The sequence below is a fragment of the Anopheles gambiae genome, chromosome 2 (genome assembly GCF_943734735.2).
Source record: "Anopheles gambiae chromosome 2, idAnoGambNW_F1_1, whole genome shotgun sequence".
NCBI classification, from domain to species: Eukaryota; Metazoa; Arthropoda; class Insecta; order Diptera; family Culicidae; genus Anopheles; species Anopheles gambiae.
The window spans coordinates 60,268,597-60,284,997 of NC_064601.1; the positions used below are offsets into that span (position 1 = coordinate 60,268,597).

The following is a 16,401-nucleotide window of genomic DNA, read 5'->3' on the forward strand; positions in this document are numbered from 1 at the left end:
GGAAGCTATTTTATACTGAGAATGGGAGATAAAAAGATAAAGGGGGAAATACAGGGGGAAAAAGTGCGTATTGCACAAATGTGAAAGGTCCATGGACCACAAACCCCTCACAACAAAAGCCCTCGCGGGACAGTTTGTAGGGGACGGGAGAGGGTTTTTTTTTATATGTGTTCCGTGAAAGTCCCTACGTTGTGATATTTTAACTTTTTTTTACACGAAATAATCAGTCGTTTGTTCTCTGTTGGAAAGTAAAGTTCACTTCTTTATTCACACCATTTATGCGTGCTTCGCTTTGCTTCGGCTCGTGACAAGTGCCTCAAAAAGGCGGTTCCCCTTTCACAGCGGTAGCTCCCTAGAACCACAAGAATGACAAAACGTCAGCTGCCATAATCCGGCACTGTGGTAGAACCGCAGGTCATTTGAGATCGAACATACCGGCCACCTTGAAACACTCAGTTTTCAATCCATTCTTTGATTACTACATTCTAACGGACAGATTTTAGATACTGCTCGCTTCACAATACCGGATGCCGTACGAAGTGTTGCAACTCGGGAAATTCCATCAGCTCCAGGGTGTATTTCGACGACACGTGCCAATGGCCATTGAACTGGAAGCTGCTCATCCTTCAGAATAACTATATCTCCGACTGATAATTGCTTAGATTGCTTAGCTGACCGATGCAAAACAGTAAGATTTTTCAGATAATCTTGTTTCCAGTGCATCCAGAAGTTTTGCGTGTACCGCTGAAGGAGTTGGTATCTTCCCAGACGATTCATAGGCACCTCTTTCAAGTCAGGTTCGAGAATAACCTTCAAATTGTTTGTAATGATAAAGTGCGCTGGAGTTAATGCCGTCAAATCATTGGGATCTTCAGAAAGTGGAACTAAGGGTCGCGAATTCATGCAACCTTCTATTTTTACTAAAACAGTAGTCATTTCCTCCGATGATAAGCGCGATGATCCTAGTTGACGAATCAAATGGGTTTTGGCTACCTTCACCGCCGCTTCCCAAAGGCCTCCGAAATTTGGGGCGCGTGGGGGTATCAAATGCCATTGTATCTCTTCTTTTGCCAAATGTTTTGCTATTTTGCTATCTGCAGAATCGTTGAACAGCATTTTGTAGATATGATGAAGTTCATTTTTGGCACCAATAAAATTGGTACCATTGTCTGAATAAATGTGCTTTGGTTTACCCCGCCGATAAACAAAGCGATCAAGTGCCATCAGAAACGAATTTGTGCTCAAATCTCCGACTAATTCCAAATGTACTGCTTTCGTAGTCATGCAGACAAATACACAAATGTAGCACTTATTTGGTGTGGCCTTGCGGTGTGTTGGCCTCAAATACAAAGGTCCACAATAATCTAGACCCGTACAACTGAACACCTCGTTAACTGTAACACGTTCTGCTGGTAGTTGCCCTTCAGGTTGAATTATAAGTTGTGGATTTGCTCTGCAACATCGAAAACAATTTCGTATGACCTTACGTACAGCTCTTTTTCCATTGATTATCCAAATCTCATCTCTAACTGCGTTAAGAGTTGATGATATTCCTCCATGCATTGCTTTTACATGTTTGTCCATGATGAGGAGTTGAGTAAATGGATGGAATCCAGGAAGAACTATTTGATGCTTAATATTATAATTCAAATCAGAATTTCTTTGCCGGCCACGTACGCGGATTATTCCTTCATTATCTATAAACGGGTTTAAAAGCTTCAACGTTGAACATCGAGCAACAGGAATCCCTTTGTGGATTTTATGAAGATCGTTGGTAAATTCTTCAGCTTGCACAAGTTTTACAAGTCGCTTTTTAGCATCAGCAAGTTCCTTTACCGTCAATGCACTATTGCTTATTCTTGGTTGCAGACGACGAGCATTATGAACAAAACGAAAACAATATGCAACCACGTCGATTAGCTTCTGGTATGACCCATATCTTGTAAATATTTCATTTTTTTCTTGTATTTGCGTTGTTAAAACGACATTCGATCTTATTTCGTCTGTTGTAATTTGACCTGTTCTCTCTTTTTGTTGGGGCCAATTCTCCTTTCTCTCTGATAACCATTGTGCACCTTGTTTCCACAATTGATTGTTGATGAGCTGATGCGGTAAAACTCCGCGTGAAATAAGGTCAGCTGGATTTTCTTGTCCAGATACATGTTGCCAAACAGCATCTCGAATTGCTTGGATCTCAGCAACTCGGTTTGCTACGAATGTTTTCCAAGTCTTTGATTCAGCATTTAGCCAATCTAGCACCACGGTAGAATCGGTCCAAAATCGATGAGCAACGAACTTAATCTCCATTGCAGCCATTACCTTCTCATGCAATCGAGCTCCTAATAATGCACCGCAAAGTTCAAGTCTAGGAATCGTCAATGCCTTCAGTGGAGCCACTCTCGATTTTGATGCTAGCAAATTAACATGAATGCTTCCATCCTCAGCCTCAGACCGAATATAGATGCACGCGCCATATGCAAGCTCTGACGCGTCTGTGAAACAATGTATTTCTGCTTGCCGATATTTATGAGCGAAAGCGAATCTAGGGATACGAAAATCTTTAAGTTCTGGTAATTCTGCTCGAAATCTAATCCAATTCCTTTGAATGTCCTCAGGCACCGTATCATCCCAACTCAACTTCAAACGCCAGAGCGATTGCATCAAAACTTTGGCTGTAATAATTACAGGTGAAATCAATCCCAATGGATCATACAGTTGAGCAATCATTGATAGTATGCTACGCATGGTGTCTCTCTCTGATTTCGTAGTAATAGAAATGTTGAACTGGAACGTATCAATTTCTGGTTCCCAACATATACCAAGCGTACTAATTGTCTCCTTGTCGTCGAACCTTAACGATGATTTTGTTGCCAATTGTTCAGCGGGAACGTCAGATAAAACGGCTAATGAATTCGAACACCATTTTCGAAAAGTAAAACCGCCTCTCTGCGCCAGTGCACTCAATTCCTCACGTAGCTGTATAGCTCCATGAACACTATTTGACCCAGCAATAAGGTCATCCACGTACAGTTGTTTTTTCAGCGTATCCTTGGCAGTAGGAAACGCGTCACCCTCATCTTCAGCCAACTGCTGAAGTGTTCTTGTAGCTAAGAAAGATGAAGGTGCCAAACCGTATGTTACTGTGCACAGCTCATACGCCTGAATGGGCTGGTTATCGTCAAACCTCCACCATATTCTCTGTAACGGTCGATCCTCCGGATGCACAAGTACCTGACGATACATTTTTTCCAAATCCGCAACTAGCGCGACCTGAAATTTACGAAAACGGATTATTAAGCTCAAAAGATCATCTTGGATGACTGGTCCAACCAATAGCGCATCATTCAGAGAGTGTCCTGTGCTAGTTGGTGCTGACCCATCAAATACCACTCTCATTTTAGTCGTGGAACTTGTCTCCTTAAACACAGGGTGATGTGGAAGGTAGCAGCAGGTTGCTGCATCCAGGTTGTCAGGCGACACAGGAACCATATGACCGAGTTGTATGTACTCCAACATAAACTCATTGAACTGCTGGCGAAGTTGTGAGTTAGCAAATAACTTACGTTCTAATCCAGCAAACCTCTTAAGTGATGTCGTTTCTGATTTTCCAATCATGGTAGAATGTTGCTGATGTTTAGGGAGTTTCACGATATATCTGCCTGTTTCGTCTCGTGATACCGTTTGCTCATAATAAGCTTCGCATCTCTGCTCATCCGCCGAGAAATGCGAAACATGCAGCTCTTCGATCTTCCAAAACCGCTCAAGTTGATCACTAATGTTTTCCGACGATAACATAACATGACACTGAGCTGCTTCTTGCTGAATTATAGCTTCTTCTCAGAGCACTTCACCTGTTACCACCCAACCGAACACTGTTTCAACTAACAATGGACCATGTTCACTAAGTTTGAGCCGGCCTTCCCTCAGAAACGTGTAGAAATGCGATGCACCGATTAGCATATCCACTCGTCCAGACTGATGGAATTCTGGGTCTGCGAGCGCCAACCCAGCAGGTAATTTCCAACATGATGTGGAGAAAGATGTGGCTGGAGTGTTTGCTGTTACCTTGCTCAAAACCAAGAAATTTAGTTTCAGAGCAAATTCACTAAATCTGGAACGAGATTTAGATCTGATTTAGATCTGGAGTCGTCGTTCCATCCACACCTGTAATGGGTACATGGGTACGCATACGCGGCAAGCACAAAAGCTGACTCAATCGCTCACTTATCGCATTGGGCTGCGCACCGTTATCCAACAACGCACGTACTGGATGTTGCGTACCATTTGCGTCAACTACAAACAACACCACCGTTGTCAGCATAACATTAGAATATGAGCTTCGGTCAGTAGAGTTGCACTGCATTGGAATATTAGCAAGCACCATCGTACTAACAGAACCCACCGAATCATCTGCTATTACACTATCGCTTCGTTCAGCATGCAGCAAGGTATGATGCCGTTTGCCACACGTTTGACACCCATACCTTGACGTACAACTGGTTACAAAATGGCTGCCCTGCAAGCAATTCCAACACAATTTGTGCTGCCTCACAACTTGCTGGCGCTTCTTTGCATCGAATTCATTGAAACGCCGACAATTCACTATTGTATGCCCCTGCCCAAGTAGCAGAGCCGAAGTTGTTGAGAGGTTTTTCTGTGTGCCAAAGCGAGAGGCCCTGTCTTCTCTCTCTAGATTTTGGACGGCAAACCGCCGCCCGTGTAGAGGTGTGTGCGTGTGACGAAAAATTATGGATGAAATACGGGAGAAGCGGGGTTTGAAGTCTTTCGTTCGTCACACACACATGCCTTTACCAGCGGATATCGCTGGACCGAGTCTACCCATCTCTCTCGATACACCATGATTTTTCTGCTATCGCGCTCATCCGGGTGTTAGGCATCCTCAGTCTGTCCAGAACTTTCCCTGTGGAAGGATGTACTGAAGAGAGGTGCGATTTCTTGTGCGACGTACTTTGCTCATTTACGTTTTGTGCCGTGTTCCTTCTTCCTCAGTTATGGAATGATTTATCCTAGCAAATTGTTGAGGTAAGTTTCTTGCTGTGTGCTTGTGCAGGTACATTCAACTAACCCTTGGCGTCTAAAAAGTTACAGGTGTGTGCGCTATTTATCAACGACTACCTGCTGGCGTCGTCAACAATCTTCAAAGGAGCGACGGAAAGAAAACATTTTCCAGTTTTAAAATATTAAAGTAAGTTTTGATCTAATCCCAAGCGCTAAACTCTCCATAGTAATACATACTACATACATTCATTATTGCTTCATTCAGCCCCCGGTGAGGACGTCATTACTTAACAGAAGAACACGCGCAGCTCCTGTTCATGACGTCATCACTAAACTCAAGCCAGCTGAACACGCGCAGCACGGATGGTACCCCGAGCGCAGTAGGAGGAAGGAAGAACGAGAGGAGGAAGAACGGTATATTTGGAAGGGGGAAAGCGTTCTGCCGTCTACACAGCGGGAGTATGCCAAAACACATGTGGGAAGGGAGAGGGATATTATTCAATAAACAGCATGCGAATGTGTGCATAAAGCAAATGTGAACAGCCTCATCATTTCTATAAGCAATCCGAAAAAGGTGGTGGAGCAAACACATTGGTATGCGTGAGCGGCTGAAGAAACCAGAACGTTTAGATGTGTGCGTGACGGATGGTTCGGGCGCCTGTGGCGAAGCTCTCGACAAGCCTGCAAACGAGAGCTTTGTGGAGAGCTTTGTAGGGAGCTCAGATTACACAGGCCGCCGTCGGTTTTTGCGTCCTTGGGTGCTTTCCACACACAACACACATATCCACTTTTTTCTCGGCCGCTGCAGCAGTGTTCACACTCACTTTTACACGCGGTTGTCGCTTACTCGTTTCACCCGTATCGTTAGCAAGCGTTTCCAACAAACGCACACACTTACGCAGAAACTCAACCATGTCACTGTATGTGTAACTTTTATCCGCTTGTGCTTCTTCCCACGCCGCAAGAGAAGCACTATCCAATTTCTCACTAAGAAGCTCAACAAGGAATGATCTAAGATGTTTTATTGGTTCACCGAGTTGTTCTAACACCAATGTGTGTCGCTGGAAATCATCTACAGTGCGTCGCAATAAATCTAGATTGCTATTGATAATCTTCGGTAGCCTCAAAATGGCTTGGATATGACGTTTCTTAAGCAAATGTTTATTGCCATAGCGGTCTACCAACATTTGCCATGCAATTTTGTAATTCTCATCTGTAGTGAGAATTGGCTCAATTAGCCGTGCTGCCTCACCTTTGAGCTTTTGCACATCAGAAAGCTCATCTGATTTATCAATCAGGGACACAAACGTGTCATGAAATGGTAACCAATCATTAAAATCACCTCCAAACTCTGGCAATTGTATTACTGGTAATTTCATTTGGGACACAATGGGTACCGGTTTAACGTCGCTGACTATTGGATTAGACGATGGCTTCAGCCGTAGCAGATTGGATCTAACACTCAAGTATAGCTCCTCCATTTCTGCACGCGTCTTTTCATTTTCAGCGTTGTCTCCCTCAAGGGTTAGCTTGTCTAACTCTTCTTGAACTTCTTCAAAACCATACCACACCTTCTCGAGCCTCTCGAGCCTTGTGGTCACCTCATGAATCTTGTCCACAGTGTACGTTTGTACGAATAAATCGATTCGCCGCATCGAATCTATAATGTTTTTTCTTTTTTGCTCTTTGCCACGAATTTTGTCTTCTCGCGCCGTCGCCATTGTTACACTTGCGTTAAACACACTGTTTAATACGTTGCACACGCGCACACGCACACAAAATCCTAGCCAGCTCCAAGCACACACTCACACGCACACAACAAAGAACAAGCGAGAACTTTTGCACTAATTATGATTACCACAATTGAAACCGATAATCAGGCACTTATCCTGGTCACTTGCACCAAAAATGTTCCGTGAAAGTCCCTACGTTGTGATATTTTAACTTTTTTTTACACGAAATAATCAATCAGTTTTTTTTTGTTGGAAAGTAAAGTTCACTTCTTTATTCACAACATTTATGCGTGCTTCGCTTTGCTTCGGCTCGTGACAAGTGCCTCAAAAAGGCGGTTCCCCTTTCACAGCGGTAGCTCCCTAGACCCACAAGAATGACAAAACGTCAGCTGCCATAATCCGGCACTGTGGTAGAACCGCAGGTCATTTGAGATCGAACATATGTATATGTAAATTAATAAAGAATCCGCTGTTAAAAAAAAAAAGACGCGACGTCAGGCTGTACCTCTTTCGAAGTGTTGGTGAGATCGTTTCGCAGCCATTTTGAAGAGCAGCATCGTAAAAAGTATTGTCGGCGCAATAGGTCAACAAATGTTATGTGCGCAAAACGCTAGCGGAATCCGAGAAATAATAATAAATAATAAATAATAATGACCATGAAAGAAGCTGGACCGTCATCGCATTTCCCTGCGGGTTTGGATGAAGCAAAGGAAGTGCATCGGCCTATCGATAAAAACCAATGTATACGTAAGCATTTTCTTAACAAATTACAGCGAATCGAAGAAGCATTGAGTGGTACATCGTCGGATGACACGACGTTTCTGAAGGGATGTGCAAATCGGCTTACCTCACTGGCGTCGGAGTATGAAAAATGGCATCAAACCGTCTTGGAAATGGTCGATATTTAGAATTTTAGGGATGGTGAGGAGGAATATGCACGATTCGAAAAACGTCCTTTCGACTTACAGGGTTTTCGAGGATTATATAGACATGTTCAGCGAGTTGTAGATTAGTTCAGGCATATAATAGACTCTTTCAGCGAGATATAGAATTGTTCGGAAGTAGGCGTAGACATGTTCGGTTATACTGTAGAGCACACACAGAAATAACAACATACATCGTCGTGGAAGCAGCGATCGAAGAGTGAGGTGCACGTGGTGAATTCTTCTATGGAGATATGCTCGTTTTGTAAAAAAGGTTCACATTCGCCCTTTAAGTGTGACATGTTTAGTGGCTGGACAGTACAAGAGCGCTATGACAAGGTCAAAGAAAAGAAGCTTTGTAGCAACTGTTTGTTGCCTGGACATATTATGAAGAACTGTTCATCTAGTCTATGTCGAGTTTGCAACAAAAAACATCACACTATGTTGCACAAACCAGTAGTTCAGCTGTAGCGGCTCCTAATGACCAGGAGATAGTGACGCAACCGGATCCACTTGCGGATCAGAACGTGGTCACATACTGTGGCAATGCTTTGCTAACAAATTTGATAGAAACACCATCTACTATCCTATTACCCACAGCTTTGGTGAAAATAGAGTTACCAGACAGATCGTTACATTGGGCACGCGCTGTATTAGATGGAGGATTGCAGATTTATCTTGTAACTGAGCGTTTGTGTCAGCGATTGCAGATCATTAAAGAGAGAGAGAGAGAGAGAATCATCCAATTGGCGGAGTTGGACAAAGTAAGCATGTATCATCGCACTCGACACAGCTTACCATAAAATCTCATTGCACTAGCTTCAAGGCAAATTGGAAATTTCATGTAATGCGTTACATTACTTGGAATTTACCTGCAGAGAAAGTGAACAAAACACGTTACTGTATTCCCAACACTTGTACTCTAGCAGATCCCAAATTCTACGAACCATCGTCCATCGATTTATTGATCGGCAGAGAGAGCTATGATGAGCTGATGCTAGAAGCTAGATGCTAGATCTTAAACTGGTACCCGTGAAAGTAATGCTACAGAACACCGAGTTAGGTTGGATCGTTTCTGGAAGGGTTGAGCTCGAACGTTGTCCTACATCCTCTATTGTAAATCTGGTATGTACTACTCAAGACCTTGAAAATCAACTAACTAAATTTTGGGAAATCGAATCTTGTTATACAAATAACACCATGTCTATTGAAGAAACATCATGTGAGAAGGTTTTCTCTGAAACAACAACGATCAAAGTTCAAGGAAGGTTTATTGTAACGCTTCCTACGAAAAAGGATAAAGTTCCACAACTCGGAAACTCGTTTGAAATCGCCAAACGTAGATGGAACTTGATAAATCGTCGTCCTGCATCAAACAAAGACCTTAAGGCTGGTTATAGAGCCTTTTTGGAGCAATATGTTCAATTGGGACATATGGAAGAAATCACGGAACAACATACGAACAATGACACACCCATTTATTACTTACCGCATCACTGTATTTAACGCCCTGATAGTTTAACTACAAAGCTTAGAGTCGTGTTCGATGCGTCTTGTGCTACCGACTCCGGCCTCTCGTTGAATGATGCGTTAATGGTGGGTCCAGTTGTTCAGGATGATTTGGTCGCAATTATGATTCGTTTTCGTCTGCCCAAATTTGCAATCGTAGTGGACATCGAAAATATGTACCGACAAGTATGGATTAAAAAAGAGGATCGCTCTTTACAAAAAGTCCTTTGGCAGAATTATCCCGAAGATAAGCCTCGAATATATGAACTAAAAACAATAACGTATGGCACTGCATCTGCTCCTTACTTAGCAACCAAATGTTTGCAAATGCTTTCCGTTAATGGAAATTCTATTCATCCGGAAGCCTCTAGAGTACTAGCAAATAAATTTTATATGGACGACTTGCTTACCGGAGTAGAAACTCAAACAGAAGGAGAAGAATTATGCCATCAACTAACTGCTTTGTTGTCGAGGTCTGGTTTTACTTTGAGAAAATGGACGTCTAACTCTTCCCAAATTCTGCAATGTATTCCCATAGACCAACGCGATACTTCTGGATTGTCCAGCATAGACATGATGATGATGATGACCCACCTCTGACCCCTACAAAGGATTGAGATGTTCGAAGTATCTTGCGATAATTTGGTAAAGCTACAAACATCCAAACGAGTAGATGTTTGAGAGCTGAGCAAAGCATAAAGGTATGACGAGTTATTAGCCCGATTAACACCAAACTAACAAGCTCCGAACCCGGAGTCTACTGTACGCACGCGTGTCTCAATTCAATGTAGTCTCATTCTATTAATTTTTTTTGTATATTTATAGTTTTAAAACATTGGTGAGTTTAGAATCTTTTTATTAGATTATCATTGAATATCATTGTCTGATACGTCACACTCTGTTTTATGGACATCCATTGTAAGACCATTCCAATTGTAACAGAAGAGGTATAACGCCCCCAATCAAGGATAGCCCTCATTGCCTTATTCTGCAGCCTTTGAAGTCGCGTGAACTGTGTTTCAGTCGCCAGAAACAAAATGGAGGCACAAAAATCTAGATGAGATCCAATAAGTAATAAGTATAATTGTATCTTACCGCAATGGTTTACATCCTTTCTCAGTTTGCATATAACTCCAACCTTTTTGGCCACTTTCTTTATAACGTTGTCAATATGGTCCATGAATCTGAGTTTATCGTCAACTATCACTCCTAAATATTTTATACTGGATACAATTTCTACAGATACATTATTTATTACTAATTGAGTGGGTAGGCTAAATAGTCTTCGACACACAACCAAGGCTTTAGTTTTTTCAGGATTCAATTTGAGTTTCTTATGTTTCAGCCACCCATCCAGTGAGTCCAGATCCTGATTGAGTTTCCTAACAATATCACAATGATCACTACCACTAATGAAGATGACTGTGTCATCCGCAAATAAATTGATGTCGCAATGCTGTAAAATCCTTTTCATATCGTCAATAAACATTAAGAAAAACATTGGTCCTAGAACACTTCTCTGAGGTACTCCTAGGGTGTTCTCGACGGCACTTGATAATTTGTTATTAAATACAGTTCTCTGTGTTCTGTCTTGGAGATAACTCTCCAACCATCGTCATTAGTTGCCTTTAATGCCAAAACTCATTAACACTTTTAATAATAGTGGCCTCGAAATTGTTTCAAAGGCCCTTTTAAGGTCGAGAAATACAACAATTGTAGTATTTTTACCATCAAAAGCTTCCTTTCATTTTACCAGCACTAGGTTAAGAGCCGATTCGCAAGAATGACCAACCCTATAACCTGACTGTTCAGGTATAAATAAATGATTGCTGTTTATATATTCTACTAATTGTTCTTTAACAACTGTCTCTAATACTTTTTCAAAAATATTTAATTTGTTTATAGGCCTGAATTCATTTGCAAAAACAGTTCCCGATACTTTTTGTATTGGTACAAAAAGAGACTCTTTCCAGGAGGTTGGAAACACTCCTCTCGTGATTGAATAATTAATTATGTTTAGTAGTTCATGTACTACAGTGTGAAAACAATCTAGTAGGATTTTTGAATTGACATTATTGATTTCTGATGAATTATTTAGATTTTTGACCACGTTTTTCATTTGTCCGTAGGAGATAGATCTAAATTTAAATATATAGGCCGTTTCTCGAAGACTTGCGTAAGCTTCATTTGTTTGGCCAAAACTATGATGAATGTCCAATACACTCTGGACAAAGAATTTTTTGACAGTTTCGGCAATTTACTATTAAGGACTATTAATAAGGCCTATTAATAGTTCCTCTTGGATTCAGTAAAGATTTTAGCATTTTCCAAAGTTCCTTACTATTCTTTCTATTTTGATTAATTTTATGTTTAAAGTATGATCTTCGGGTTGTAATTAAAGCTCTACTATACAATTTACTAGCTGTTTCATAAATTGTTCAATCAGAATTCTGGTTTGTTTGGAGAAATTTGTTATAGTATTTGTCTCGTTTATGTTTCTGCTGGGCCAATTGAATTGTGTACCATTAGCTGAACAATTTGTGTTTATTGTTTTCTCTTGCACAAGCTGTGACATACTATTCTCTAAGACAGTTGTTAACCTAATACATTTATTGTTGATATTAGCAACATTTTCCTGAATTCCTTCAGACACCATCCTATTCAAAATTTTTGGAGAGTAGTTTTTCCAGCACTTAACTCGTATTAGTATGGGTATATTTTTCATCGATTGACCATTGAATTGTTTCATGGTCTGATGAATTTTTAAGTTGTTATTAATGCAAGTTGAAACTGAATAGTTATTTGTATACGTATGGTCAATCAATGTTCTACTACTGCGTGTTATTCGTGTGGGCAGATTTACTATTTGTCGTATGCCCAAGCCTTCTGTAATCCTTTGTAGATGTCTAGACTCAGATGCGTTCATCCAGTTGATATTAAAATCTCCCATCACTATATTTATTTTATCGTATTCTAAAAATTGTTCTAACCACTCCTCAAGAATAGGTAGGAACCTAGAAGGACTCGAACTGGGTGAGAGGCCGTACCTTGCTTTTGTAGTATTTTTCAAAACTGAAATTGCTAAGAACCAGTTACCTTCTTTCGCTTCATTTAGGAGCACCTTAAATTGTACTGAGTTATGTATATACATTGATACACCACCAGTATGTCTAGAATGTGAACATGAAACTGTATTGTAGCCTTTTAGGGAATATTGTTCGAAAGCTCCCGGATCAACTATGTGAGTCTCAGATAGAAATATTAATAATGGATGTATTTCGTCAACCATCATTTTAAGCATACTGTAATTAGAAGACAGTCCTCCAATATTTAAGTATACATAAGGAAAACTCTTTTTATGTTTCATGGTGGATGTTAATTGCTATTGAACTAGTTCTTGATTCCTCAGTTTTAGCTTCTTATAACAAGGGCACTGGTAACTATTAGCCGCATGTTCAATGTTATATTTTAATTTCCTGTTCTCATTTGCTGCAGTACAATTTATACATTTAATCAAATTAGCATCTTTTGTGCACTGTTCCGTTGTGTGGTTGTCACTGTAACGCGAGCATGCAACTTCATTTCTACAATCCACACTCTTATGTCCAAAGCGTCCACATTTGTAACATCAATTACATGGAAGGACTCTTTCACTAGACAGCGATCAAATCCGATATAAACCTTATCTTTTTAGTAAAATAAAGAGCTGTAGCGGAATCCACTTCCATCAGCACATAATATTTCTGATATTTAAAGGACTTGTTTTCATATCGGCCTAAGATTTTGATACATTTACCAGGGATACCTTCGTTTTGGGTTTTGATCAAATCAATTATTTCCTCATATTCGAGGTTTTCGCTCATACCAGACATTCTGAATCGTCTTAAAGGATCTGAGGTTGTATACAAACTTCCTAGTTTTGTCTCTATGGCCTGTTTAGCTTTCTCGTGTTCATTTTCAGATTCAAACTGAATTAGAATCTGCCCTGTTTTACCGTTTCTGAAATTCAGAATTTTATGTTCTTTCAGCCCTTAAATCCAAACGCGTTTTATCACATGACTGATCCTTTTTTAGGATTACAATTAGGGTTTTACAGTTTTGAACGTCAGACAGTTTTTTTAATTTTGAAATCAACATTTTCACGCACATTTTTTCTTAAATTCATCTAATTTTTTCGTTCAGCTATTTACTTCGTGGCGCCTGGTGTTATTATGCCCAAGTTTAAACTATTGGTGCGTTTACGTTTGTTCCGCACTGTAACCCATTCGTTTTGATACGAAATAGATTGCATACCAGAACTTGTTTGCAATGATAGTTGGAAATTCTTTTTTGGTGTGCATGTCTTAGAGCAATCTTCACCCATATTATTTAATCCCACTTGCTTTTCTACTTGTATCATATTTACCTTACCACTACGCTCGCACTTGGCAACTGAGAGTTTAGCGTTAAGCGTCTCAACTAAATCGCATTTCAGTATCTCAAACTTAAGAGCAAATTCTTTCATGAGGGTTTCAAAGCCTGCATCTAGCATCGCTTTGAATTTACCCAAATCATTCCTCCCTACATTCTTTTTGTCACACATAAATAAATAAATAAATAAACATAAATAGTTCCATTAAGACATTGGGTCTTAAATGGATCCCAGCGACCGATGAGTTGGGATTCTGGATAGAATCTGAACAAATAACAAAGCGAATTGCCACCGAATCAGATGCGTCGCGTCTATACGATCCATTGGGACTCATTAGTCCAATAATAATGATAGCCAAATGCTTTATGCAAAATCTTTGGGCACAACAAAAGCCATGGGATGAGGGGCTAGAAAAAGAATTGCATAAACAATGGAATCAGTTTTGCCAACAGCTTTCAATTGTGAAAGACATGCGTATCTCACGTAGAGTGGTAGGAAGTACTAATCGCATCGAAATCCATGGTTTCAGTGATGCGTCCATGAAGGCTTATGAAGCCTGTTTATATATGAAATCGGTCTCTGAGGATGGAAATGTTTCTGTTAACCTTTTGTGCTCTAAATCCAGAGTTGCTCCACTCGCAAACAACAAACGACAGAAGAACGTCACTTTACCTCGGCTGGAATTATCTGCAGCTTTATTGTTATGCCATCTCTGGCAAAACGTTAAAGACAGTCTTAAACACGACTATCCGTGTTTCTATTAGGTGGATTCGACCATCGTGCTTCACTGGATAAACAGTAGCCCGTCACGCTGGAAGCCATTCGTTGCAAATCGGGTGTACATGCAGCAAGAGAGAATTTGGTACGCATTGCACAGAACAAATCTTTTGCTGATGATATTCGTTCTCTCGAAACTGCTGGAGAAGTCAAAACATCGTCATCTTTAAGATCATTGACACCAATGCTTGTTAATGGCGTACTACGCATTGGGGGACGTTTTCGAAATGCTCCCGTTGATTACGACCGGAAACGCCCAATGATACTCCCCTACAAACATCCATTAACACGTCTTGTCATGGATTTCTATCATCTTAAAACCTTTCATGCCGGACAACAACTGTTGATTGCTTCTGTTCGAGAGAAATACTGGCCTTTACGCGTTCGAAACCATGCCCGGCAAGTAGTACACGAGTATATTCAGTGCTTCCGTTGTAAACCATCGGCAATGGAACAGATAATGGGAGATTTACCAGCAGAACGAGTAACTCCAACTTTTCCGTTCCTGAACACTAGTGTCGGAGATTTACCAGCAGAACGAGTAACTCCAACTTTTCTGTTCCTGAACACTAGTGTCACTAGTTCTGTGGACCAATGTTTTATCTTTCGGCGTCCAGGAAATCTGCTCCGGTTAAGTGCTACGTTGCAGTATTTGTGTGCCTGGCCATCAAGGCTATCCATCTAGACTTGGTAGCTGATTTGTTGTCGGATGCGTTCATATCAACACTGAAACTATTTGTCGCTCGTAGGGGAAAACCATCTCTTCTTCAGTGGTATAACGCTAAAAACTTTCGTGGAGTGGAACGAAAATTGAAAGTGTTTCATCAACAACTGCAGCAACAACAATTTCAATCTCGTCGTATTGCGGTCCAGAAGGTATGGAGTTTCATTTTATCCCTCCTAGGTCGCCCCACTTTGGTGGAATCTGGGAGGTCGCCGTCAAGTCTTTTAAGCGTCATTTTAGAGCTACAATTGGAACTTCGATCCTGCGTCGAGACGACTTAGAGACGATCATCGCCCAGGTGGAAAACTGCTTGCATTTGCGCCCTTTGACCCCCATCAGCACGGAACCCGAGGATTTGGAGGTGCTTACGCCAGGGGATTTCCGGATCCATCGTCCTTTGGTTGCTGTTCCTGAACCATCATACGAGGATTTGTCATCTAATTGGGTGGATAGATATCAATAGAATCGGGAATTCGTGAGACGCATTTGGAACCGATGGAGTACATACTACCTGTTTTGCTTGCAGCCCCGCACGAAGTGGACGAAACAACGGGACAACATCCACATCGGAACTCTCGTGTTGTTGAAGGAGGACAACTTGCCACCGTTGAAATGGAGTTATCGACGAGTAACTCAAATCTACCGAGGAGACGACGGCAACATCCACGTAGTCACGGTAAAGACAAAGGACGGCGAATACAAACGAGCAATTACAAAGATCTGCTTGTTTCCTATCCATTCCAACGCGGAATAAGTGGTGAAAATTTCAATTTCAACGGGGGCCAGCTTAAGAATGCCTGGCATCATGACAGCTGACAACCACCGAGTGACGCAACTTGATCTCTGACAGCTTACCGCGTTTTGAACTGTCAAACAACAAGCCGAAGCGGTGTGTGAGTGTGTGTTTGCTAGAAGATTGAGAACAGAGCACACGCAGAAAGTTTATAACGCTTGTGGGTCACGGTATCAATTAACATTTATTACGTCTTATCACTACAACAGTCAGCGAACAAAGAGATCGAGCTAAGGACCGCATGTCCTTAGTTCCCTAATTCTATCTCCGATTGCCAACGCAGTTGTCAACCATGGCCTAACTCGATTCAGAGGAAGGTTGAGGTGCACAGCGACAGGTGGCGTACCTGATATAATTCGTTACCTGCTAGGCCAAGATCGCTAGAACTGCGCAAGAACGCGAATCTAACGGTTAGAACTGGTCTAAAACCGTAACGGTAACTACAAATCAATCACAGATAAAACTTAGTAAAAACCCACCAAACAGTACCTCGTTAGATTTGGTATCATTTT

General features: G+C 41.1%; 1 protein-coding gene across 3 annotated transcripts in view; it reads left to right on the forward strand.

The window, feature by feature from the left end:
- The window catches only part of LOC1274421 (uncharacterized), a 151,268-nt gene that overhangs the window by 64,366 nt on the left and 70,501 nt on the right, over positions 1-16,401 (forward strand). Inside the window, exon 2 of one of the 3 annotated variants that reach the window (XM_061641834.1) lies at positions 9,723-9,885. The exons of the other annotated variants lie outside the window; for them this stretch is intronic. The gene's annotated coding sequence lies outside the window, so the exon portion shown is untranslated. The remainder of the gene's footprint in view (positions 1-9,722; positions 9,886-16,401) is intronic. 3 annotated transcript variants of the gene reach the window in all.